This window comes from Pararge aegeria, chromosome Z (genome assembly GCF_905163445.1).
Source record: "Pararge aegeria chromosome Z, ilParAegt1.1, whole genome shotgun sequence".
NCBI classification, from domain to species: Eukaryota; Metazoa; Arthropoda; class Insecta; order Lepidoptera; family Nymphalidae; genus Pararge; species Pararge aegeria.
This window is the reverse complement of record NC_053208.1, coordinates 12,964,574-12,991,259: the sequence shown is the minus strand read 5'-3', so window position 1 is coordinate 12,991,259 and position 26,686 is coordinate 12,964,574. Positions and strand designations below refer to the sequence as shown.

General features: G+C 33.9%; 1 pseudogene; it reads left to right on the top strand.

Moving 5' to 3' along the window:
• Positions 1-293: 293 nt before the first annotated feature.
• On the top strand, positions 294-25,632 carry LOC120636048 (annotated as a pseudogene).
• The last annotated feature ends 1,054 nt before the right edge of the window (positions 25,633-26,686 follow it).

The window sequence follows — 26,686 nt, the reverse complement described above, 5'->3', positions numbered from 1 at the left end:
AAAGTTTGCCTGAAGCGCATTTTTTTACTCATACATCAACCCCTCAATACACCTTCCTCACAGACAAAATTATTGTCAATACGCAGAATATTGTCAATAATATTGACGTGAGCACACAGCAGCCATACAAACATACAAAAAATCCTTTCGTTGCTTATTAGTTTATATAGATATAATTTTATGCTATTTTTCGTACTTAAAGTTTCAGATATTATTAAGTTTGATTCGAAATTTGGATTTATTTTAAATGTTTTCAGAATGAATTCGTACATAGCAACACTTGTTGGCGTGGGTTCTTTAGTAGTCATTGTTAGCGATTTTTATTAGCGTGGGTTGGTTGTTGTATATTTTCGGATAATCTAGTAATCGGTGAGTTTAATGTGTTTCTAAAAACGTACTAACTAATCAATTTCATTAACCGATAGCAACGTACTCAATTGTCCCAGATGTAAATCAAAACAAGAGACTCTGAAGTCACCATTATTTTTTTTTTTTTTTTGTAGTTTTAAGTTTGGTGTGGATGCGTGATTTAATCATTGAATTTCTAAGTTAGTGCGAATGTATTCATGGAAATGTGATAAAATAAAGTTGTGGATTTTAATCTCCTACAATTTAATATAACTGTAAGTGCTTCGGCGTTTATTAATTATGAAATAGCTTGTTTTGTTGAGAGCCAGTGTTTCAATAGTTTCGGACTAGACTACCTGGAACTTGTAGCCGAATAGGATAGATTTCTATTTGCCTTTCTTTAATTAGGTAATTATTTCGTACTGACCAGTAATACATGCATTCAGGACTTCATTTTTATTCTATTCTAATTCACCCCACTGGTCCTCTATGAATAGCCACTTAGACCAGTCTATACATTGACATCTCTAAGATCAAATTAATCTACCTACTATATTGATACATAATGCTTATACAAATCTGTTACATAATTAAGTCACTTACATTGTTTATAAACAAAGCTACAAATTTTTTATTTCTATAATATCATTAATATTGAGAATTTGTTTCTTTTACCTAATTCTATACAATCAAGCCATTTACACCAATTGCAACTGAAAATAGATTCTAGATTAAATATACAAAACTCTTTAAGAACTGGTGAATAAAATTACCAATTATTTCTTTGTTTTAATAAAACTGATACTACTAACTTTATATATTTTTACAACTTTATAATAACATTATTCGTCATTAGCCTTTATTCACACAATGATCAGTACTTTGATAGTTAGTATAACTGTATTTATTTTCTGTGGGTGATGGTGCTCGTGCACAGTAGTTATAAATATTATTAAACATTTGTTATCTGGGTATATGATTTTTTTGTCACACTGAAGAAAATGTAATCTGTTCCATTAAATATTGATAATTTATCTTTTTGACACTATTTAGAAATGTGTAATGATAAGGGCCAGAAGATTTTTCCATTTTTTTCATTTTAAAATCACCAGAGGAAAATGTTTTACCAGAGGAGTGATGCTATTGGTAGAGTTCTAACAAATTATAGCTAAAAATAGATGGCACATATTAAATAAAACATATATAAATTATAGTATTTGGATATTTTTTAATATGCAACAAGATACCTAATCAGTCTTCACAGTTTCTAAATCAACTTATTTTTGATATCAATGGCTTATTGATGCTTAAGTTTCAACTACCTCCATCAAATAACACAATTAATGTGTTCTGCTTATCAATCTCACCTGAGATGAGAATCACAGTATATACTGTTTGATAGATTTTAATTATAAAACGTTCAAAACTTTAAACGTTTTTGCGGGTGAATTTTATTCAGGTTTAACGCTTTAACCTGAATAAAATTTCTAAATGAAACCAAAAACAAAACCATAATATTATATAATGATACACTTATCGATCTCAAGGCTATTTAAACAAATAAACTTAAAACTATCTGTGCACGGCATAAATGAAAACTTTCATTTTTGCAAAGAACATAATCTATAATTTCCACAAATATAAACATGTTTTACTTTAATACTAAACAATCAAAAATTCTCTTTTCAAATACATACAATTGGCACTGGTAATATGGTCAAAATCTGTTCCCACTAAACATTAGACTTGTCATTGTCATTTATTCAAAAAAGAGTACCATCTTCATTGGAAATTTTTAGAAAGGTAACCCTGATCTCTCCTTCTTCATCAAAATCCGACGAACATACGCCAGCATATCTATATTTTTATTATTAATATGGTGTTCCACAAGTACAAAATATCCGTTTATCAACAGTCATAGCAGCGTCTATAGTATTAATCAGATGGGTAGATGTTTGTGCAACCATTTGGTTTGGCACATCTTACTTAGAATTGGTGTATACTGCCTCAACATCCAATTTAGTTTCTTCATCTTGGGGGTATTTAATGTCGCCTAAGGGGATATGAGGAAAGAAAATGCTACAGTCCAAGTAATGTTGTTTCGTGGAAGTGAAGGTTGGTCTTCATTATCAGACGCAGTTGGTGTTACTGGATAGTAATTTTTCTAACAGCCCTTTGTTCCATTTTAGTTATACCATTTATTCCCTTTTAATCATTTCTCTTAATTTGTCCCTATTCCTTTTACTTTTTATATTGCTGTTTTTCTTTTTCTTTCAATTCAGCTTTTTTATCAGGATCGTTTTTAATTCTTTGGTAGTGTAATTTTTCAGCTTGTCACTTTTTTTCTAATCTCTCTTCCCTTGCTTGTTTCTTTTTTACTTTCGCCATGATGTCTAATTCTACTCGAGTATCTAGAACAAATAGAACATAGTATTTTTAGATACTCTGTTCACATTTATCTAATTTAAAATTAACGAAAAAAAAATTACTCACTTCCCTGGCGCTTATGTATTTCCTCTGGCAAATGGCATGAAATATGCCAGAGAAGTCACAAAATCTCACATAACTTACAAAAACAGCATCACCCGCTTCTCTGACCACTGTTTAACAGAATACATGACATCCACACACAATAAACATTGCATTGTGCCAATATACTATTTCAAAAACTATGAAATACAAAACATAAACTTACCAAAGGAAATACTCCAACGACTGGCACAAACACGCTTTCCTACAGTGAATTGCAAAGTGATGCAATATTATTGGAGTTTTGCTCAACGTTGTTAGCTTGCTTCTAACTTCACACTATTGCACGCATGTAGTTCAAGGCAAAAACATACCTTTAAGGTTTTAAGTTAAATTAAATAATATATGCTTAGTTATTCTGTAGGAGGGTCAACACATGCACAAATATACACAAATGCTGTTTGTATGTCCACTAAGCTAAGAATTAAGAACATACAGAAACCGTGTACACAACTAATATTGAAGCATCAAAAACCACTCCACTTTATAGTGCTTCTCAAACTGAAGGTTAGTCACTTCATACCAGTTGACAGAAATTTACCTCTAATGTTCTAAACGTTTACCATTAAATGGGTAAATGTTTGTGAGCTAGCAACATTCCGCGTGTGTGAAGGAATGAAAAGAAATGAGGATTCTGTATGTTCTTAATTCTGGGCAACTAAGTCAGGCACATGATTTTAATAGATCACTGCAGGAGCCAATAATAAATTGCTGGGTTTTAGTAAATTTTTAATCCTTGCATAAACCCAATTTGTATCTTTGGATTTGGTCCCAAGTTATATAAATAAAAACACTTACAGTGCAATATGTTTACTGTAATATGCTTAAATAGGAACCATATAATTTGACGGTACATGCGCGTGCGCATTTGTGGACGTCCGTCTTTAGACTCATGCAAACAATGCTAGTCGCAACTCCTTGCAATGCCAATATCTGCCTATCTACATATTGTGCAAACATTACCATAAGTCTGCACAAAAAGTCCAAATATGATAATAGCAGTATTTTTACAATGTTGTTTTTACAAAGTTGCTAGATTGCAATGTTTTGTTACATGGCTGTATGGCGGCATGTATGTACATATGAATATAAATTTCTATGTTGTATATAACCATAACTGCTTTGCCTGAAAGATTTTGATGTATGAGAAACTAGCTATTGCCCGCGACTTCGTCTGCATTTGATTTTGTTTTTTGATGTGGCATTCAATTTAGTTGTAGTTCTAAAAAAAATTGAAGTTTTCAGTATCGCTAAGCAATAAATAAGGGGTTTGCTGCTGTCCGCTGAGGAGTTCTGTCCTCTATCTCCAACCACATTCATCAGATCTACACAAAGTTTGGGCAAAATTAAACACATATTATAACCTCTATAGTACAAAAATATTTATTTAAATCGGTAATAATTTGTCGGAGTTATGGTGTAAAGTCGTCAATCACTTTCATCCCCTCTCCCAAAAGAACCGAGCTTAATGTCGGGATAAAAAGTATCCTATATTACTTCTAACACTTCCAAGAATATGTGTACAAAGTTTCATGAGGATCGGTTAAGTAGTTTTTGCGTGAAAGCGTAACAAACAAACTTACATTGAAATTTATAATATTAGTTATTATAATATTAGTAGAGATAGGGATTAGTAGGGATAGGGATTGTAGGTATCCTTATATAGTCCAGAGTGACACTGGCACCATTTTCATATAAACAAATGAATGGAGTTTACAATAGTTGTGTTCTTGATTTTTTATTTATGTACCTCCTTGTTTCTGAATATTTGCTAATGAAGCTAATTCTGTCTTTTAAAATCAGATAGTTTAAATTACACGAACTTTAACTAACACAGTTTCGTTCTAAAATATTCAGATTAAAATCACTGAAAACTAATATTTGCTGCAGATGCGAATAATACTTCATTTTTATATTGAAGTACTTAATTGGTAAAGGAATGAAATGGAACATTGCTGTGCGTTTGGGATAAGAGGTTGTGTATATGTCAGTTACCATGACTATTGGACCAGTTTACATGTGGTTTTTAAAATGCCTCTCAAAGTTAGTTCAAACACTCAGAGAGTCAATATCCATTCTTAATGCTTCAATTTTGAATTACAATTACCTAATTTAATTGGCTTTTGCAGTATTATGTTTAAAAACATTCAAAATAATTGTATTCCTTGTTATGATGTGGTGGTTATTCATTACTTTTATGAAGTATATAAGTAAATATGCCATTCTACTTAGATTCTATTTCCATAACACTACCTATCTAACGCCCAGTACCCTGGTCCAATTTCTATGCTGTGTATGTGATTGTTAAATAGCTTTATATATTACTATATTTTTTTTTTTTTTTCTAAACTAAACAACCATGCACATTTCTTTGGATCAGTTAGACTATCTTGAATAATTTTAGTATAATTTGCTCTCTTTTGACTCTATAGAAGTGTTTAGGTGATGTAAATACATTATTCATCAATTTTGTGTTAGTTGTGCTTTGAATCATTCAGATATCTGCAGCTGCGAATATCTAAACTGTCAATCTCCGTATTACCAGTTAGATTTAAAATAAGTTATTGAGATTGATTTCTATAGTATAACTTTAAATATAACTAGCGGACCTGCGCGACTTCGTCCGCAAATAAGTAATGACTGTTTTATAGAACTTTAAAGAAACTATTCCGATATACTTACTACATATTTCCGTCGTTTGGCGTTTACCGTTTACGCATCTCTCAAAAAGGATATTTTTTGTCGTAGCGTGATGTTATACAACCTTAATTGATACTACCAATCTAAAAAAAATCTTAATCGAAACAGCATTTTCTGAGATTAGCGCGTTCATCCAAACAAACTCAAAAGCTTGATAATATTTCAACTGTGCCAATCTAAATAGACCACATTAATCTAAAACTCCGTTACGCGGATTTTGAAAGACAAAAGCGGGAAAAATAGCGGAATTGCTCCTTTAAAGATAAAAGATTAGTGGCAACAGTTATGTTTACTGTATGTAATTTTTACTGTATCCATTAACTAATATTATAACAAATTTCAGAAAAAAACTGGAAAGGCAGGTGCTGTACAATTCTACATAGTGCAGTTTTTGCACAAAGGTAATGTCACTTAAGTACTTCTTTATTATTTTCTAAAAAAATTATGATTTCAGCTATTTACTAATTGTATTAACCATCAATGTATTACAAAGTTTATCACTAATAAATGTATCCGTTTTAGTATGACAACATAACTTACATATTGGAATTATATTTACTAACGGGAAAGATCTGTAAACAGGTACGAGCTTAGCTGTTATCTGTATAGTTTGACCACACACAATTTACAATCGAAGAAGATTAATATTAATATATAATCTTACGATGAATTATACTCCAAAACTCCTAGTAAATAGAAGGGCCAATTTCTCTAGTTTCGTGGTACTAATGCTTAGAATCCAGAAGTTCGATTCCCGGATGAGTAAGTTAGGGAATTAAAAAAAATATATCCGGTTCAGGTCAGGCTGTTGTTTCTGGAATAAGGCTTAATAGGTCTTTGATCGCTTAGCTGGCAAATCCGTACCGCGTAGTGAGTGATCTTTCCCGTGCGATGCTGCGTAAAAAAATTTTTTTTTTCCGTAGACCCTGTCAGGGCGTTGCAAACATAATTATTTACATTTCTTTATCCATGGTTACACTAAAAGATTACAATATACAATATAAAATAAATACATTTTAAACAAAACAGAATTATTAAATTAAAGTAAAATTAAAATGTTTGTCAGGTAGTAATATTTGTGATAGTCAAACGCTATTGTTAATCGATTTAATTTTATATAACACTTAAAATAAGAATAATGTATATAATCAAATATAAAGATAAATATATTATTATTTATTATTTATTAGTTATATTATTAACTCTTCATTGCATAGTCTTATTGTGAAATGTGTAGTAAGCATGTCGTGTTGTCGTGGGGTTTAGGTCTATTCAACTAGGAATTCTTGGATATCGTTAAAGCACTTTTGTGTTAGGGGTACGGGTGCGTATAATCGCGCATATTTTATCATGCATAGCAGGCCATAGCACTTGCGTTATCCTCTACCACTACTTGTATCTGAAGAGCTTATTGGTCACCGTTGCTTTTCCCTTTCCTTAGACCAGGGGATAAAACTTTTTGTTGTACACTACTTTAAAAAATTTACTACTTTCGGTGGATCCCTTGCAGCTAATTTTCTACATTTTCCCAGTTGGGAAATGTAGAAAATTAAAAAACTCGCTAAAACTGTATGGTCGTTACAGTTTTAGCGAAACAATCGTTACATTAGACGCTTTAAAATGATTTTTTTAAACTGGCAGTTTCTACTGGCACAACTATTTTCATCGAAAAACATTGGAAATAAAGCCTGAGAACATAATCTCGAGGACCCACCCGCGCTGACTACTTGTGAAGCCCCATTTTTATTTCACGGCAAGTAGACCATAAAGTGGCCCCCGGTTTGGGAATCACTGTTTCAGACCAAAAGAAGGGTTATAAAATGAAGGCTTATGGCAGTGAAGCTAAAGATTTTTTTAAAGATCTTTTTCAGTAGTTAATGGAAACTTCAAATAAAAAAAATACTTTGTTATACAATGGAATTAATCTGTATAGTATATAATATAATGTTTTATACTATGGCAGTGGTTTTCTCAAAACTATAAGGTTTTCAGTACCTCTAAATCCTGTGAAGTAATATCTCGGCTTTCATTTACACGTTGCATGCTAAGCGTAAAGGAACCTCATATTTGGGAAGCCATCTGCAGCGCTAATTAGCAAGTCTCCTATCGTTGACTCTGCATGGCTAACATGGACAGGAGACAATTATCTCCCCGGTGAAAGGATAAAAATTTATTTTCTCCCACAGGTTTGCCATCTCAGAGCAACTGACGCACAAGTGGAAACAATATCCAAATAATATATGTGTAATAATAAACAGTGGTAAACGTCACCTATTCCATGTTCCAGTACTTTAGCAGGTGGACACGTTATTTATATCCCTTGACAGGGGATATAATTTTTGTCTCCTGCCCGTGCGAGCCCTGCTGCACAAATTAGGATCGTTTCCAATATTACACGATTGATGAATTCCTTAACGACAAGGCTGCTTGGAAGCAGGCCACTCCGCTCTCATCTCTCACAAAACACAAAAATTCTAAAGATTGCCGGCTCTTGGCAAGAAACTCAGCAGATTGCTCTTTTGCAACATCATTTTAAAGTTTAACAATCTTTAGAATTTTTCTGTTTTGTGAGAGATGAGAGCGGAGCTCAGTGGAATCTGCCTTCGAACCGGTGGTAGAGTCACTACAAACAGACTGACTTGACGTTTCAAGAGTGCTTATTAATTAGGCCTACTTGAAATAAATTAATTTTGAATTCAAATTTACTAAACAAACGGCTCACTAACATGTACGAGACCTAATAAAAATTTCTATAAAATATTTTTTTTATTTTGAATTTCAGGACATTATGTCGCAACAGTACAGTCTACGGTGGAACAACCACCAACCTAACTTTATATCGATGTTTGGTAATCTTCTAGCTACAAAGAATTTGGTTGACGTCACTCTTGCTGCTGAGGGTCAACATTTAGTAGCCCACAAAGTTGTATTGTCGGCCTGCAGCACATATTTCCACGTAAGTTGAAGCACATAATTACTCAATTCATGTCTGGTGGGAGGTTTTGGCCGTGGCTGGTTACCATACCGACAAAGATACCGTGCCTGCCGTGCCCCTTAACAGAATATCCCGTTACCATCTTAGTACTTGTACTGGAATAAAAAAAAGTCGCAAAATAAGTAACCTATATCGAAATGTAAAGTTTCATAAACTTAAGCAAGGTATGTATACCATAGGCGGCGTAACCATCGTCTAAAATTCATGTGCCACTGTAAGCAATTAAGAGTATCGATTTTAATATTACGGGCCTAATGTGTAAACTGAACATGCATAACATAGAATATTGAAGTTAAACCTTATCACATAGACACAAAATATCGGCGGTAGAATATCAATTTGCAAAGTAGAACAAGTATTGTGAAATATTTAGGAGTCAATCAGAGGGTCATTGAATTAATTTAAAGGATACCAAATTCTAAATGTAGTTGAAACATATCAGTAGATCTCTACGTTTCTTACATAAATTAACATGGCGTATATGACATACAAAAATAACAATGAGATAACATATCACATTGTTACTGTAAAGTTCCAGACTTTCCAGTTCGTAGCCTTGCTCCACAGTCTCTCTTTTTTAACTGTGCTTATTTTAAATAAGCATGATTTCTATAGGTTTTTGGGCAACAAAGCCTATAGAAATCATGCTTGCTTTGAGATGATGTTAAAGAAAATAAAAATCTTTTTTGTTCCAGTCTTTGTTTGTTGACAATCCATCTCATCATCCAATAGTTATTTTGAAGGATGTTACATTCAATGACTTACGCACCATGGTGGATTTTATGTACTACGGGGAAGTCAATGTAACTGAGGAACAGTTACCACAGGTAAAACATTATTTTTAATGACATACAAACATTCGACGACGGCCGATTGGCGCAGTGGGCAGTTCATCTTCTTTCTGTGTCCAAGGCCGTGGGTTCGATTCCCACAACTGGATAATGTTTGTGTGACGAACCTAAATGTTTTTCAGTGTCTGGGTGCTTATTTTATTTATTTATTCATAAGACACACTAGCAATTAATTGTAACTACATTCATAAGAAAAATATATGAGTTAGAATTACAAATTCTGTCTAGTGCCATTAGAATAATCAATTATCAATATTCACATACAATTTTCTTCCTGAAACTCTCTAGGGCTTCTAGGGTTTATATGTATATGATAAGTGTTTATGTATATTACTCATAAAAATATTTATCAGTCATCTTATACCCATAACACAAGTTATGCTTACTTTGGGGCTAGATGGTGACGTGCGTATTGGCGTAGTATATTTATTTATTTATTCATTGATTTTACTATGATACCATTGTTAAATTGTTTGTCCTTATTCATAGGTCTTGGAAACAGCTAAAATCTTAAAGATCAAAGGTCTAACGGAAATGCCTGACTCAACATCGTTAACACGTTCACAAGGATCGGCAGCTGACTTCCCAAATGTTGATAACTCAAACGAAACACACAGGCCATCAGTTTCTCCATCTTCACCTAATATAAAACGAAAAAGGTAGACTTTTTATGCTGCATGTAAACAACATATTATTTTTAATTTTTATTTTACATTAACTGCAATAATCATTGTTTAATCTTCTAGTATGATCTTATTTTTACTACCATCACTAAAAGTAATATAAATTTAATATTGTTCACGCTATGTCATTTAAAACTTTTATATTAAAATTATATTACTGCTCTATAACAAGACAGTAAACAAGTAATACTAATTTTCACATGCTGGGGTCAGCATAGGCTGGGTGGGGTTAAGGCTCCTATAGGAAACCTAATTTAAAACGATGATAACATAGGTGTTAATTTCCTATAAGTTAATTTCTCACATTTTTTGCAGACGTCGAAAAAGTTCTTCCGGTTCAGGAGTGAATTTGGTGTCCGATGACAACAGGAGTGATGAGTGTGGCCAAAACATGGAAATGATGAGAGAAGCCATAACACTGAGCAGTGTGCCCCAACAGAAGCGTAGGGAACTTGATGAACGCATGGATAATTCACAACAGGTATGCTCGTTAATTATTTTGCCCACAGCTGCATTCACAACTTGCAACTTTATAATATTCAGATAAAGCTCTATTTCCGATCACAGTCTTATTTCCCTTAGAACTGGTAATGAAATAACTGTTGAAGATTTTAAACTAAGATTTTCGTGGTTAATTATCATTTCTTATATATAGTTCAACGGGTACATACCACGATAATATTTTTGGATTTGTGTATATTTCGACCCAGTTGCATGGATCGTGGTCACGACGGGACTCTAACGAATAATTTTTCCTCTGAAAGACAACAGAAGGGACTCTGAGAAGAATTTATGCTTGAGTGAATTTTTCCATTGGCTTTTTGTTCATTTAGTGTTATACAGGGTTAAATAAAAAATACCAGAAAGCTCTTGCCTTTAGTTTTTTTTATCTCGATAGTTAATCAAATATTTAATATTCAATTTAGTAACTCTACTTTCTTCTTTTTTCTTTTCCTGGACCTGTCTTTGTTCTTGGTTGGCCTGAACCGTCCGCTGTACTTGTTACTCTACTTGTTAATACCCTGTAATGTAAAATCGGCAACAGCGCGCGAGCCACGACTCTATAGTGCGGTCACTGACCCGACTACAGGACGTTGTCCAATATATAAATACAATTTATATATTGATTTCAGAACAGAATGTTTATTTCAATTGTTTTGTTACAGACAGGAGACCCGTCGAATATTAATATTGATCAGCTGGCCCTTGACACAAACGCAGTTGGAATGGCACAAGGTTAGTCTAACATCTTCTCATGGTAAACCAGACCTGCCTTTCTGGAATATAATATTCTGAGTGCGCATGAGAGATGGTTGTTAACACAAAAAAGACCCACCAGTAATTCCATGGTGGGTCTACAAAGCATAACTTTTTGATGAAACGACAGGCCTTTATTTCTGGACATTGTTTTTTCGTCACATAACACAGCGTCCCCCTTTGCCCGCGTGCACTGTTTTTTACATTATGATTAAAAGACCAGTGTAACGCAATGAAAACGCGTGAAATATGCATCACATAGTGTCAATTTTATGAATTGTGAAAAGTGGTGCGCTTCGTCACATAGACTTTCATTGGTGGATGAAAAAACAAACAAGTTTTTGTATTTCATATTAAATTCCTCTTACAAAATGATAGGTGAGCGTAAATTAACCCTTATAAGGTATTAAATATATGCTCTGATGTTAAATATTTCTAAAGTAACTTTGGGGGCACATATAATATTATATGGTATGAATAAGATGCTGAAAGGTTTCAACATATTTTGAGACTTTTTTAGCATGGTTTGGAAATTAAAATTTAAACATTCCTACCTAGTTCTCAGCGTCATAAATAGCCTAATATTATACTAGTGGTGTAATATAAAAAAAAATCGGTTTCACGGTCGTTAAAGTGTGTAATTTTTGTGACCCGACGGAAAGTACTGACGGAGAGTTGTGTATCGCGTAGTACACTTTTATTTTCCAGGGAAGGGAGATCAATGAAATCTGTAGTGTAGTGAAACGTTTTTTTTTATTTTTATTGTATTACAAAATCATTTATCTCTCTTCCCAGGGCAATGGAGTATGTTGGAGCATTCATACCCTCGGTATTCGAACGCTTGTCTCGGAGGCGGCGGGCTACAACACGATCAGGGAATGTACCTCAATAATGTGATAAATCCACACGGAGACCCGGAAATGAATCATTATGGCCAGGCGCTCGGCGTCCAGGGCCCCACTGCAGGCCCCAGTTGCATTGCAGAGGCCCAAACAGTGCAGGCGGTGAACCAAATGCCGCAGAAGCGACGTCGCGCCACTAATCCACAAGCTGAAGAGAACTTTCAAAGAGCCCTGGAAGCAGTACGCTTTGGTGGCATCGGATTTTGCAAGGCTGCGCGGATGTTTGGAGTGAACAACCGAACACTCTGGCTGGAGTACAAAAAGAAGGGTTATCCCAACAATCGGCCGAGCATAAAGAGCCGCATAAAGCGCGAGCACGTGACGCCTCCCCCGGAACTTAAGGAGGAGCAGCCACAGCAAGAGCAACAGATGGCCTTGATCTGTCCCCCGCACCCCGTGCCCGTGGGGTTCATCGACCCGCGCCCCGTGGACTTCCCGCTGCAAGTGAACAACTCCCCCCTGAATATTATCAACGGTGTTAATTTCCCGATGCAATAGAACGCGGCGTGCGGGGTGCAAGGCAACGAGTCTTACTCGTTGTGACCCGAGTGGGCCGGCGGTGGCGGCGAGTGCGGCCCGTCGCCTCTCGCGTCGCTCGCGTGTTTCGCGCCCCTTGCGCCCTCGCCGCCCTTGCGCCCCCGAACACGCTTCGATTTCTATATGCATATGCCTTTGTAAATATTGTTACCATTATTGTCCAGTATTACTTGATACCCAGTCGGTAGTCTGTTATATCTTTAAAGACGTACATATCTCGCGAACGTCTTGGCTGCGCATGTTGAGCTAGCTAGTTTGAGTACGCTGGTATAATCCTTACCTGAAAAAGCACGGTTCCATACTCTTACAGGTTTTGACCGCGACTGTACCAATAAGTTTGTTTGCCAACTATCCATATAATAGTTGTTTGCGAGTTTATTCTTCGGCACACTTGATTTGTGACGATACCAGGCGTAGGTTTCTTTACAAATGTGCGAAAATCAGTACTGGATTTGCCGAGCTTACTTTGTGCTTGCTACTACGGCTTGGCCAAGAGGTTCTGTGCGTACTTTAACTGAACAAAAGTATTGAAGTGAGTGGACGCGTCGCCGACTCACGTCCATTAGCCATAAGCCATCAGTAAGGTATGTTTAGATCTCATAGCACTGTAAGTTAAAGACAGGTATTTGATATCAGCTTTTGTTTTATTATAAACCGCTTTGTAATAAGGATAATGTATAAAAGGAAAGATGTGATAGCGAATTTACTATAGAGTATATCGTCGTGATAATATAATTATAATAGATAGAGATACTTATGTCGAGAACAGTCTAAAAGCAAATTTGTATTAGGTAGAGAGAACAATTTGAATGTTATTTCTGCAACATATTTTTGTGATAACTTCGTGCATATAAGTTTTCAGGGACTTTCTGTATTTATTTTTATATAATAGTCCTTTTAACAATAACTCAAAAATACACAGGTTTTCATTATTTTAATAATTGTATTAGATTTTCTTTTATTGTCAAGTATAAGTATCACATGATAAATTTGACTAAAAATGCAATTCCTTTATATTTAGTTATACTTTTTTTTTTTATAATAACAACCTCTGCAAAAGTATTTCTTCTCATATAATTAAGTATATTTCACCCCTATTGCATTGATATAACATTTATATCTCATTGTACTTTAAAATTACAAAATACAACCAAGTGTATCTATTAAGAAATTTATAATACCTAAAAACTAAATGGACTGAATTAGTTTTTGATTACTTATTACTTCATTCTGTAGTCTATATAGGTGTAGGCATACCACTATATCTTAGCCGTTGTATTTTTTTACAAATGACTATAAATATAATTAATGTGCATGCATCATGCATTCTGTTTCTATGCCGATCTATGCGTATCCGCCTTTATTAGTAGTAATACTTTTTTATTATTAATTCTTTCGTTTATAGTCTGATAATAACTTGGCGGGTTCCAAGTGTCCAGTTGTAAGAAAAATCTTCGATCAATAATACAAAATATGTACTCATAAATTCGGCGGTCGTTCCTTGATGCTAGTAAAAAGCAAATGTGTTCGTAGTTACCTTCGGAAAAGAAAGTATAATAATGGAGTGCTTTATATTAAGTAATAATAAATAACAACAGTATAATTTATATTTAATATTTTATGATACTCGACGGATAAGCATTGGTAAACACTTTTTGTGATAGATATTGTACCATACTCCTTAATTTAAAGAATTTCTTTATTATTTATTGGAAAGTACTTCTCAAAATCTCCTTCCATTTAATATTTTTTTTTAAATGTAAAACAAACATCATTAAAAAAAAGTGTAACGTAATAACACAGTCAAAAAGAAATGTATTATAGTAAATTATTGATCGAAGGGAAAATTTAGATATTGTTTAAATATACAGTCATGAGGCCTGGCGCCTCATGCAATAAATAATTCTATGATGTATCATAACCTTTAATTACAACTGGGAAATATCAGCGATTTTGTTCTGTTCAATATTTGTATTACCTCACTGCCTTTTAGAGATTCGCGAAAAGCATTTATATCGTGTAGTATCTTTACTTTTCTAGCAGTCACTCAAAAAAATAACCGCAAAAAAACTCAAAATCTTCCACTGCTGCAAAAATGCGCACGTTTATTAATTTTTAGAAAATATTTTTATACTTTGTCTTTTTTCACTTATTATTGTGAACTTTAAGATCGAATATTCGTGGTCAAATATGTTTTTGTGAATGGTATTCGGTTTTTTTTGTGTGATTTGATCTGATCTCACGTTTCCATTGTGTATCTAGTGTTCCTAGGAAACTAACTAGAATGTTTATATCAATACATCATCGTTTTCATCAGTTCCACAACTTGGCACTAGGAGAGAGGAGATATAGATTCACCACGCTGCTCTAGTGCTGGTTGGCGGACTTCGTATATTTTTTTTGGCGAACATTTTCTTTTAACTCCTGTCATTGCATGGCTTAGTTGTATACTCTATTCAATAGGAGTTTGAATTTAAATTCTAGCCTGACGGTTCCGTAGATCTATCTCACGAAGACCATCCAACCTAGGTTGTCGTAGTGCATAGTCATCATCATCATCATCATGGTGGATAGGCGCACATGTTGTGACATATGAAAACCTAGCTCTTGTTTTATTTGTTTAATAATAGTAAAAATCATAAATATACTATTACAAATGTATCTGTAAGAACTTAAGAACCACCAGCATTGACTCCAGTAATTGTTTTATAACATTCTTCTCAATTTAAACTTTTGCCACATCATTGCCTTACTGTCACTGACTACACATAAACCTACTTGAAATTGCACAATTAAACCATGGAATTACTGAAGAAGTCAGTGGAGGAGCTAGCTGTAACTTTCACTGCAAGGATGGATGAGTTCCAGAGGGAAGTCAGAACATCTATCCCCGCGGCAAGTCCTTCCTCCAATATTAATTCGCAGTTTAGTGTGTTCCGGTCATTTGTAATTACGTGATTGAAGGTTTAAAATGGCGGGTGTTTTAAGCTCCACGTCAAGAATAGATAGATATATTCGCGCGGAGCTCAGTTTGTTGAAATATGTTGAATGAAGCAGCATCGCTATCTTTACTATCTGTACCTACCGTGTCAGAAATCTGTAAACACTTTTTGTTATAAGCTGACTTATTGGGGAAGATTGTTCAGGTTTAGTTCCGTAGTTTTTGCGGGTGAAACCGCAGGGCACAGCTACAGTTTAAAATAAATAACGTGTCACGGTGTTTGTCTCAAATGAACTTCGAAAATGCAAAGAACGCAAAGAATGTTATATTTTAAAATACTTGCACACGTCATTAGGTCCAACTTGAGTTATATATATATACAATAGTTTTGGAGGAGAATGGAGATCCATTGGGCTCTGTAAAGGTACTGCAAACGGGTTTTAAGTGTATTTAAGATTAACATTAATTCCGTTTTGGTGCAGACGAAGTTGCGCGGGTTAGCTAGTTCTTAGTGAAATCACGATCTTAAGTTGCATTTTTCCCAATTTACCTACTTAGCGAAGTCAACTGGATGTCAACTGTAGAATAAGAATATAAAAAAATTACCTGCATATTCTCTAGTTTCAAGTATTTGTAACATCCTTAGTAAAACTGTCTTTTTGGGATAAATCTACTATACACGGTATGATACCTCTATTTTAGCATAAAAACTAAAATAGATGGTATATGTTAATATGGTCATGATGATTGTTTGAATTCAATAACAATAAATGTTTAATTATAATAACAATACAATAGCGATCTCCTGTGTAAATACTAGATAATAGCTGTAAGTCTGTATAAATAAGAATTATTTCTTGCATTTATAAGTTAGAGTCAGTTGCAAAAAAAAAACTAAAAGCTATAAAATTATGCCAAGCGAATAACGCTCAATTTTAAGAAATGTCAAAAGGGTTGTACATATACAGTTTTTTTATTTGTTCTTTTTGCAACTGAATATAACTAAGTAGGTACGATAGATTGAACTATGTTAAGATATATAAGATTATTATAGCAATATTTTATTATCAAATATGGTGCCAGTGTTTGAATAACTTTTTTAAGTGATAATTATTAATTTACCAAATAGTCGTACCAGTGAATGATATAGAAATAAAAAATTAACTACATAAATAATAGGTAATAAAAGTACTCGCGTGCAAGACTTACATCGTAATGTAAAATGTAGTTGTATGTACCAATTTTGATCGTGGTAATTTGTAAGTAAACACTACTTATTATCAGGCGACAGTATCAACACTTTTAAATATTTTTTTTTGAAAATTTGGCAACAGATTCCTATTTTATGTATAATCGTCATCCTCAGTCTCTAATTGCTCGACTGCTGGACTGAGACTTCTTTTCATAGCATGGCATTTATTGTCAGAATAATGCAATACCTTTATATTTAAGGTCCCGACCCAAGAATTAATCCAGGATTTGGTCTTCCGTAGTCGAACATGCTTTTGCATTATATTTTTTCAAAGCTAATATATTACCGATAGTACACATTCCGCCGAAGAGAAGCAAATATCATATAACAACACTTTTTCATCTCATTCGGATGTATTAATGTTACAGTTTTAAATTTGTATACATCTTAATTATTGTGTAGTGAAGAAAAATTATGTTTATCAAGTAATCGTGAGACGTTATGCAGGTAGTCATGAATAAGCAGAATGAGAGGTGAGAATTGAGTTATTGCGTAGATGAATGATAGGGACAAACAGATGTCTATACACACATTATTCGGTTCGGTCAATAATCCGAACTTGCCGTAACCGTCAAGATGAGATAATGCTAGGATATCTAACCGGGGCGGAATACACGTGAACGTTCAGGTGCGTATCCACTACGCGTATCCATTGCGTTCCACGATACGTACGCATACAATTAGCTTGTGATGTTACACACTCCGAAAGAAGTATAAAGCGTTAAAGGTTAGCGAACCGTCTAGTAGGTGCCCAGCTTTATCGCCTTCGCGCTTCATGTCTACACCATTAATTTAATTAGAGCATTGATAATATGTTAGACTTATGTCAGGTAACTTTGAGGGATGTCTTAAAGTGTGTGTCACTCAACTTCTACACACCACGGGCACAACAATATGAAGTGTATTATTCCATATCCTAAACCTAAACCTGCACTATCAATAGTACCAGTTAATTATGATTTTCATTTTAAGAATAATAATAAACTGTATGTGCAGTATAAAAACACAATGGTCACCCTGACACCAGAATTGCCGGTGGGGTATTACATTATTAAAAATAATAGTAAAAACTTGTTCAAACTGTAACTTTTAAAACCAGCAATCCATATTACTATAACGTAACAATCATTTCTGCACTCTATTCAACTAGGCGCGTCGCTAGGTACGTCAAGTGGAACTAAAATGAACGCCAAGATAATTATGTCCACTCGTTATCTCATAAAAATATGACAAAAAAAATAGTAGATATAATTATCTCGTGTTAGCCGTGAATAAATGTGTGTATAGTAACCCTAACATATCAATAACAAATTATGTATTTTTTTCGCGGCGTGTCTAATAAATTGCTGATTTGTTGTATAATCTACGGAAGTAAGATGCATATTCGATAAGCATCGTATCGTGTCAATTCAGCGTGCTAGTGTAGACTTTGTTATTAAGGCCACAAGCAATCGTAACGTTTAAGCTATTGCCTAGACATGCACAAGTATGCAGTTAAGCTAGTCTATTAAAAAATTGCACAAATGTTGACTTACGAAAGTCTGATGAAATTTAACTCCGTGCGTCAAGTAGTCGAAAATAAGTTTTGTGTTATCATGTGTAATATATTTTTCTATTTAACAATATTTACAATGATGTTTTTATTATAGCACTTTCATTGAAATGTTTCGATTTATTTATTTTTTATAGAAAGAGCTAAGAACCTGGTTCGCACCGTGGTGATAGTGAAAAGGAAATTATCTTGTGTGTAAAAATTTTGAGAACGCATTGCCGACCCATCTGTAAGACTTAACAAGGACGGTAGTAGTATACAAGTTCATTCTAAAATAAACATTTAGCGAACGCAATACTTCTTGTATTTAAATTCATCCTCTTGATATCGTAGTGATAAACGTTGTACCGCGATTTATTTACAGTTGCATTGTCTTCTTTTCAAAGTGAAATTTCTGATGGCAGAAATAGATAAGTAATTTGTCTTAACTATCTACCCGCCAGATAAAGATTATTAGTATACGCAAGAATATACACAGTGATTTTCTTTATCGTCGAATATCGGCAACCCTTAATCTAGCCGATCTACAGTAACACTAAGGAAGGAATGTTCAAAATAATTAAAGTTTCCTGCCCCAGTGATAAAAACTTAAAACATTAAATTATACGCCTTAGTACAGTAGTAACATATTAAATCAATGCCTTAACAGTTATATGTATATAGGATGCTATTTTCGGAGTGGTGAATTTTAAGTTTTAGGCGAAAACTTAAACTAATGATAGAGGCATTTGGTATAAAAAACCTTGAAATCGGTTTAGAAGAAAATAAATACTCTATAATACATTATATAATTCACGGAAAAGTCTTTGAATATTAATATAGAAATACAACGCCGTGTAAGCAATTCAAAACAATTCATCGGCTTCTCTGAGATTTCGGCTCGCTGACCGCTCACAAAATAAGGACTGTGTTATTTAAACAGTAATACAGTGCCTTAATATTAAAAACTATATAGAAAATGTACAATTCAATTTCAATAAATAATTCAATTAATTATGTCAATATATATTTTTTTATGAATCTTGTATAAATCGTAAAATAAATGTATATTGTGTAGGTATATTTGAATAGACCTTCTTGATAACGCTCAATTTATAAATAACGATTACAGAATCATACTTAGGTGCGATGTTTCTAAAAATGTTATTATTAATAAATTAAGGGATATTCAAATTTTTGACTGGAAGATGATGAGATTATTATAATCGTGTTCTACGTAGGCATTTTCTGGCCTAAACGTTGTAGATAAATCATTTCACCTTGTACAGTAAATTTACAAAAATAATATTGATGTCTTGTACTTAACTATATACTGCAAACCTAAACAAGAAATTGTTTACATAATAATAGTAATAATAAGAATTGATAATCATGAATAACCCTATGTTTTAGTTTAATTAAATAATAAGCTCGATACGAAATTGTCCTGTATTGTAATTATTATTAAAAACATATAGTAAAATGTTTAGTTGTTCGCTGTGTTGAAAAATACAGCAATTGTTTGTATTGAACAATTGGCGCACGCCAGCTGCTTGACAATAATGACACGGACTTAGTTAACAAGCCACTGTACGTGACACAACGCTTGTGTTAAGTCGAATCAAATCAATAAAAGTGTTTCTTGGCACTCAACAATAAGATTTTAATTGCCTTAACATGGTGTCTGCGGTGGGGTGGCGTATTGTGAATATGGTTCTGGTTGCACAAAATCTATTCCTTACATTCTAAATCGTACGTACGTTCTACCACCAAAGAGACTATACAAAAGTTATCGGCAGATCATTGTACAATTAATTATTCTTTATCCTAGACTATGTTTGATATATAAGCATTATCTAAAACTAAATTTAATGGTATATTTTTTTCAAAGTCTCCTTAGCGTGGCGTGGTTGTCTACCAACGGCACGCGCTTTCTTTTTTATTATTTTGTGACCAAGGGACATTATAAGAATAATTATCTATAATTTTTCCTTTTTTTAACCTATCAAAGAAGAACAATTCCGTCATACATGAATTTTGCATAACTTTAACCGTTTCAGCATACGCGCAACGGAAGCTTCTAACGGAATTACTTTTAATTGTAGCGTGATAGTATTTAACCATATATAAATAGGTAACTGCACTATCCAACACATTAATATTTTTTCAATGCAGTTGTTGTATAGTTGCTGAGTTTAGCGCGTTTAAGCAAACAGAACAGAATGTACTCTACAGATTTATAATATTAAATATTGATATCATAGATTAAGGATAGATACACAGGGGTTCTCTTTAGATGGAGGCGTACATAATGTTGATATAAAAGCCATGTCTAGCTTAGCTAATAATTAATAATACAATGATAGTATGGCGATGTGGACGGCTAGCGCCATTAAGTTATGGCAGGTTGAGAAAAATCTTGTTTGTAAAAGTATTTTTAATTATAAGACCACAATCATTTGCGCGGATGTGATTACAACATATTTGATGTAAATCTTAAGACTATATTAATACAATATCAGATCAGGACAATATATGATATCAAGTATAGTTGAGCTTATTGCACTCTATTGTTGATTAAAGATATATTATATATTGCTATTTAAAATGTAATAATGTACAAACAAATTCAGTATTATGGTTATCAAAATATAAAAAGTACACGCGGCATAAGTCCGTTTGAGTGTGCAAATCTCTAAAAGAGACTAATGACACACAGTTGTGGTTACGACCACATTTAATGCAGTTAAAGCGTAAACGTACCATCCCACTAGTCTAAAAAATGAGATTAAGTGGCTTTTTGTCACCGTACATAAAAGTAAAATGTTTCAGCCATCAAGTCATTATTTATTTATTACTTGAAGACAGAATCATTTTTACTGAAATGTTTTAAGTCCATGACAGACACTGAGGAAAACAAAACATTTGAGTTTCTTTTTTCTCATTGTAGATTAAAACTTTTTTCAGTCGACTGGATTAAATTTGAATAATTGTGGATTGGAACGTTGCTGCTCTTGATATCTCGTTCTCTGATTTTAGATTGCGTTCTGTCAAAACCAAATCTTACTGTATAAGGTGCGCCCTTCTGATAACTGTTGTAAAATATTTAACAACATGTTACAAGTCGATGTATAATACTCTGCTTTGGTGTGAAACTTTCAACATCAACTTTCAAATCATTTTCTCTTATACATTATACTTTCTTGTACTAATTTCCATCTTTTAACAGCGATTTAAAGTGTAAAATAATGACTACTTTTCGTAAAAAAAAACGCACGAAATAAAGAACTAATTCAATCGGTAGAATTGTGTGCGGTGCGGTGCGGCCGGCCTATCATCCATTGATTTTATATGTTGCTATCGGTATAACCTGTCAATGTTCGATTTTTCCGTGTAATGTTTTATTAATTTACACAATTAAAAAGTCACTGCGTATAATGTACCAACACGATTTTAACTAATTTGTAACAGTATTGGAAAATAGCTTGCTACAATGTTTTGTTACTATATGTATGCATTTCTTTCTTGTAGATTTGGAGAACGCAATTTAGAAATAATGCCTACTTACTGTAGGCTATTTAGCTTTTCACTGTAATGTTACGTTCTATAACATCGCTGTATTTAAAACCAAACTAGGAAATAAAATAAAGTAAATGATAGTTTTTCAAAACCATGTCTTTTTAATACCTTCCAAATTCCTGTTAGTTTGTTCACATATGAATTCGCGGGCGCTTATAAATAATAGCAGAATTCATTTTGCGCGTAAATCCGCCAGTCTGCGATTTAAATTTTGACTATGCATAAAGATGATAATTTTGTAAGTGTTGCAATATGCTCTGGTGTAGATTTAGCTACTTTTTAGACGCCACAGATGGGCTAAGGTGAGCGGGTAATACTAAATGTATACAGCATATTCTTATAATTTTGCCACTGGACAGGCTTTACGCCTTATTTGACTTGAAGTAGCTATTAAAATTCATATAATTCACTTTTCTGTTAGGTATTCACGGACAGTGCAGGTCAGTAGTAAGCATTCAATAGAATATATATACATACTACGCTATACTATTATGCTACATAGCATAGCTTTTAATATAAGCTAATACTAGCACTATATGAGAGTATTGCTAAATATGAACCGACACAATTTTGTTGTGCTAAAAATGTATGCTATATGCTATTTGTATAGTGTTTACCTGCCTGAACTGCGTTTGAAATAAATTTCTATGGAGTCATTTTCGAGATAAATAAACACTACCTATGAATGCTGTGGTCTTTGATCATCCGCAATACCATTAAAAATAATTCGAAATTTGAAACAATATTAACGCTTACACTAGTGACTGCACCACACCTGGTGTCCAGTGGTGTGCGTATAGCTTTTGACCAGCGTATGCTTAAAGTAGGAAAATGGCTTAAAATTGATATATTATCAGAGTTAAATAAAAAAATTAACTTAGGCAATGCTTTTACAAATGTATGAAGTGCACGCTAATGTCAGTTTGCTAGAGCGCCAATTTGGTGGTTACGGCTCGGATTACACGCAGATGCAACTACCATTATGTACAGAGCTATTTGGGTGTTCTTTAATCACGGAGACGTCTTCGAGTATCGAAACATCGTAACGTCAAAGCGAAATTGACATAATGATACTTATTTTACATCGCAATTTCTGTAAGCATAGTGGTCAAATTTGAGCATTAAAACAGGGTGCATAAATTCCATGTTACTCTGACGTTACAGAATATCGGCATTCGAAACCGACATTCGGCTAGTAGCGTACAAATCTTACTCATAGGGACACCCGTAGTATCTGCTCTGTTGTTTTTTGTTTGGTAGCTCAAGACACCACAGTGGCGCGAACCTTTTGCGCTGCCATTATGAGATATTGTGAAACTAACGAATCCGGCTCGCGACCTAAAATTGGAACTAATTGGCGTATTGAGATATCAGTTGTCTGTTCATCGCCAACAATTCGCAACAATGCTGACACCGGCCGAGATAAGTTTCTGGGACTATACATTTCTGGTAGGCACGTTGACTTACAGTTTAGGTCGGCATGTCACGTCAATACCTTGATATTAGTGTGTCATTTACATCATGCAGGGAAGGGTCGGCAGCTTTTGCTTGACAGTGGACTGCTTTTTATGCAATTTACTTCGAAAACAAATATTATATCCATGTTAAGCAGTTCTTACACAAAACATTAAAGTAGGATAAGGGTTTTCCAAAGGAAGCATTATAATTTCGTTTATGTTTGATTATTACAGAGCTGGGTTCAAATTCCGGTGCTTGGTTGAAACGTTCAAAATACTTTAAACGTCAGAGCCGAGTGGAACCCGACGAGAGAGAAGTGAGGAAGCAGATATCAGAGCCCATACCAACTTCCACAGCACATACAGCAGTACTGCAAAAACACGAGTCTTACCCACAATATTCAGCCCCGAAGGTATTTATCGACTTAGCTATATTATCCCTTTAGCCGAATAACCCATACCTTATGCATTATATCTTTTGGTCCGATATCTTATAAAATTGCGTTTCTGAACAATGTAAGATAGTTTTTATTAAAAGGTAAGTTGGCGTACCTCTGTGCTGTTTATTGGGTCCTTATATGACGTTCATAAAGAAACAATTATTTTACAATCACGATTCATATTTATTTTAGAATTACGTGTGTATTGAAATGAATGTTTAAGATTATTATTATCTATATAAGGCATCAGCTTGGCAGCTATAAGGTATTTTCTACTGTACTAAGGACTAATTACGGGATTCCATAGTTGACGAAAGGTTTAGCGGGCTTAGGATACCTATGCCGCATATCTACCTACGATCTAACAAAGTCGGAGCAACAACTTTACATCGGCCTCCCTCTTTTGAGAGACCAGCAATGCCACATCTAGTTCTTATGAGAAATAACTTATTTTATGATCATTTTGTATTGCTACAAGATTATAAATAAAAAGAAATATATAATTAACCTTATAAACAAAAAAGGTGATTGCTTTAAATGAAAAATCTCATCCTGTATTAATCCGACAACGGAATTAACAATAAAATGTGTATGGCTTTGACAGCTCAATCGACGACCGCGTTCAGAACAAGCGGTGAGTTCAGTACTAATCCGGGCCGTGGCTGTCGTCGGTCGACAACCTTCCACCACGTCCACAGTCACCGCTTCCACCTCCTTTGACAGCGTAGTATCTGAGAGCGTACCGTATACGCACCGTGCGAGCCACACGCCCGCAGTACGTTCCGGTCCGCCACTCAGTTGCAACTTTTGCTGGAACTCTCGCGATGAGAGCGGCCGGACCCTTCGCAGGAAAACACAGTATCACTGTCCGGAATGCCGCACGAACTTGTGCATAGTGCCATGTTTCCATGAATACCACGATGGGACGTCAGAAGCGGACGCTACTGCCAGTGCAAGATAAATCTACACTATATGATTTTAATACAAAATGACTTTCAGTTCCCCTATTGATTGCGCCCCGAACATTTGGAATTACGTTGCGTAATATAGAGATATTGTACCTACTTATGATATGTTAGTTCTTTTCGTAATATCAGATTTTGTTTGGGACGGCTGCTTTAGTTTTCTTTTCAAAATATCACTGTTAGATTTTTTGCGGAAAGGCTTCTTCTTTTCAGTTGACCCCCGCCACCGGTTATCTCGTCGGTGCTACTCCTGTAATCCGACATATTTTTTTGACGATCATCGTTTATAATACAGGTGAATATACACATGGAATCTTATTATTGGATTCTAATTTTTGGCATAAAAAAATCTGGGCTATAGGGTCTTAGGTCGTACTCTATAATCCGAGAAATTGGATAATTCGACACTGCCCTGCAAAATGTTTTCGGACTACAGGGGGTCATCTGTAGTTAGTCATCAGTCTCTTGGTCTAGCCACGTCCTCGCCCTTCGACCAACCAGGAAACCAAAAGTTAGAAATTTAAATAGTGACCAATGACCATTTGCTTTGGCTTGAGCGAAAAAGTTCTTTGTGCAATTTTCGGTTTATTTTTTCACATTAAATTTCAAAAATAAATTCATCACTTATTCTTAAAATTAAAGTGGATCGATGAATATTATCCATACTGGAGAATGAAGAATAATTTACTTATATTTTTAAGTAAACAAAATTCTTATCTCGGTACTGATTAAAATGTATTGATAGATATATTTTTTTTATTTAAATGAATTAATTTGACTTTTATCCACTAAACTATTTTAAAATACATAATTTTTACTCCTCTGTGAACCATGTAGTTGCACTTATGACACTATTTTCATAGAGCGAATAGTACCTTATAGGTCGAAGAAATTTGTATACCGCTACCTGTTTTGGAAACTCTCTTTTTTCTTAAATTATTCAGGGCACAATGATTTTAATCCGGCCGATATAGAAAATGGTGAGCGGAAACCCAAGTAGATATTTCAAAATTGTTTGTATACAAAAGTAATCATTTGATAGCAAATGGAAATGTATTAACCACGCGATAGCATTATGGCATAGGTTAGTGATATCCATTGTGGTATGTTTTAATTCCTATGTAAGAAATGATTGTAGACTTAATATATAATAATAACATTTCATGTAGTAAGCAGAGTTAAAACAATTGAGTAGGAAATAAAAAAAGGATGTTTAATCTAATGAAAGACAAGCCGGTAGTACGTACTAGTAGATACAATGTCTTTCAATATTTACTATAAAATTATATTTATGACTAATAGGTATATTATGGTTGAATTGAATTTTATTACATATTTAAAATATGACTACCACTTATATACAATTATATACGAGTACATATAAAAATATATTTTTGACTAGATCGAGGTAATGTGAATACTTAGCTAGTGTTCATATTTAGTGAATTATTGTTATGTATATATTATATATATATATTATAGTTAAATTTTAAAATGAATCTACGAAAAACTGTTTGGTACAATTAACTGTGAAAAATATGTTTAATAAGTATATTGTTTATATGGTTAACAATATCTTTGACTTGTTACCGATCGTTGAGCGAAAAATGGCACAGACAACACATTTAAAGAATGCACGTGTAGTGTTTGTTAACTGTTAGGTAAACTGCCTCGTTTTTATATTATATTATACTAGGTATTACACCACGACAGAAAAAA